Source organism: Tachyglossus aculeatus, chromosome 21 (assembly GCF_015852505.1).
Source record: "Tachyglossus aculeatus isolate mTacAcu1 chromosome 21, mTacAcu1.pri, whole genome shotgun sequence".
NCBI classification, from domain to species: Eukaryota; Metazoa; Chordata; class Mammalia; order Monotremata; family Tachyglossidae; genus Tachyglossus; species Tachyglossus aculeatus.
In genome coordinates this window covers 33,612,832-33,615,321 of record NC_052086.1, presented here as the reverse complement: position 1 = coordinate 33,615,321, position 2,490 = coordinate 33,612,832, and the positions used below count along the sequence as shown (strand labels likewise).

The 2,490-nt window shown below is 44.5% G+C and overlaps 1 non-coding gene across 1 annotated transcript; it reads right to left on the bottom strand.

Annotated features, from left to right (window-relative positions):
* Positions 1-1,879: 1,879 nt before the first annotated feature.
* LOC119942981 lies at positions 1,880-2,017 on the bottom strand. Its single transcript, XR_005455471.1, has one exon. It is a non-coding gene; the product is annotated as a small nucleolar RNA SNORA7 (small nucleolar RNA).
* Between the last annotated feature and the right edge of the window lie 473 nt (positions 2,018-2,490).

The window sequence follows — 2,490 nt, the reverse complement described above, 5'->3', positions numbered from 1 at the left end:
ATTTTTTCCACAATGGAAAGGCTGACAACCATGGAAAAACAACAACAACAAAACTCATTTCATTTCAGAAAATTGGGGACCTGTCTGAATTGTCCCAGAGTCCCTTTTATTTGGAGGTAATAGCTTGATATTGATTGCCAAGATAACACCTGTCTGTCAATAAAGGAGTTTGAATGTCGAGATTCTTTCTTGGTACTGTTTGACATCATTGTAGTAAGATCTCAGTTCACACTGGAATGGTTAACTAGAGCAGGATTTTACTCCAGGCTGGTCAAGTTTGATTAGACGATTAAAATCAGACCTTAAAGAGAGATGGGTTGGAGGGTCAGCCACATGCAGACAGTAGCTGAAGCCATGTGAGTGCATGAGCTGCCTGTCAGAGTGATTGAACAACAAGGAGCAGCATGGAGTCAGAGGAAGTGGATTCTAATTGCAGCTCCATCACTTATCTGCTGTGAGACCATTCACTTCACTTCTCTGTGCCTCAGTTATCTCATCTTTAAAATGGGGATTGAGTGGAAGCTCCATCTGGGACAGGGACTGTGTCCAACTTGGTTACCTTGTATAGTGCTTGGAACAGTGCGTGGCACATATTCAGTGCTTAACGAATGCCATAATAATAATAATGATGGCATTTATTAAGTGCTTACTATGTGCAAAGAACTGTTCTAAGCACTGGGGAGGTTACAAGGTGATCAGGTTGTCCCACGGGGGGCTCACAGTCTTAATCCCCATTTTACAGATGAGATAACTGAGGCACAGAAAAATGAAGTGAGTTGCCCAAAGTCACACAGCTGACAATTGGCAGACCCAGGATTTGAACCCGTGACCTCTGGCTTCAAAGCCCGTGCTCTTTCCACTGAACCACAAATTAATAAGAAAAGAAGGAGACCCAGAATAGTCTTGTGAGACCTTCCAGTAAGGGGCTGCAAAGCCAAAGAAGAACCAATGAAAGAGATTGAGAAAGAGCTGTCAGGTAGGTAGGAGGAGAATCAGGATGATATCATGTCAGTAAATACCTGGGGCCTGATAGCATGTTCAAAGATATCTGTTAATATCAGTCTCCCACTCTAGACTGTTAGCTCATTGTGGAAAAGGAGTGTATCTTTTATATTGTACCCTCCAAAGTGCTCAGTAAAGAGCTCTGCACACAGCAAGCTCTCAATAAGTGTGATTGATTGACTGACAAGGAAGAAGGACTCGTCCACAACACTCAAGCTGAAAAGTCAAGGAGGATCTTTCGGCTTGGCTTCAAAGACATCACTGGTGACACTGGAGGGTGCAGTTAGGGTTGGGTGGAGTGGTCAAAAACCTGACTGAAGCAGGTCAAGAAGAGAGTGTGTGTGGAAAGGAAGCAAAGACCATTCCAAGAGACTGAATTAGAATGGGAGCAGAGAGATGGAGTGAAAGTTGGAGGTGGCCATGGGGATGAGAGGGGGCTCTTTTAGGGTGTAGGAGGCTGGCACATGTTGAAGGCGGAGGGGAAGAGACCCTCAGAGAGTCAAGTGTTGACTATTTCAGTGAGGGAGGGGGAAGAGAGTAGGACCTAGCACTTAGAACAGTGCTTGACACATAGTAAGGGCTTAACAATTACCATCATTGTTATTAAGAGCTTTACTAGGTGGAGGAGATAAGATGTAAGGCATAGGTAGAGGAAGTTGATTTAGGGAGTCTGAGAAACAGCAGGAAAGTAGGAGAAGGATGAGGAGGGGGTAATGACATGGTGAGGAGGAGATGGGGTGGGGAACACTGACAGTCTTGTCTTATGCTGTCAAGTCGTTTCCAACCCACAGTGATACCACAGACACATCTCCTTCTGCACAGTAAACTTGAATCTCCGCTCTCCCATGCCGCTGCTGCCCAGCACAGGTGAGTTTTTACTTGTAGCGGATTGCCTTCCACTCGCTAGCCACTGCCCAAGCTAGGAATGGAACGGGTAGGCCTCTGCTAGACTCTCCCTCGAGGAGTCGAGACTGGTAAAGTACTGGAAACTCTCCAGGTGCGACCCTGAGAGGGGTGACAGTCTCTACCTCGAACTATATTTGAATTTGAAAAATGAGCCAGTGAATTAATGAGTCTTGCTCTCTTCTCCTAAGGATTTATACAGCTCTGTGGTTTAGATCACTGATCCTGTTGCTCTCTAAGCCCATGGGTCCCCTGGGACTAGTTGGTTCAGTGAATAATTAGCTATGCTTTTTTCTTTTGAAAGTCTTCATCGTCATAATCCTCAATGGTATTGATAATCTTCTTTGTGCAGAATATTGTTTATTGAATTAGGGAAATATTCAAAAGTAGCAAAAAACTCGATCCTCATCAGGGATCCTTCTAGACAGTCCTTCTAGACTGTGAGCCCACTGTTGGGTAGGGACTGTTTCTATATGTTGCCAACTTGTACTTCCCAAGCACTTAGTACAGTGCTTTGCACACAGTAAGTGCTCAATAAATACGATTGAATGAATGAATCAGGGATGAGTTTATAATAAACCAGGG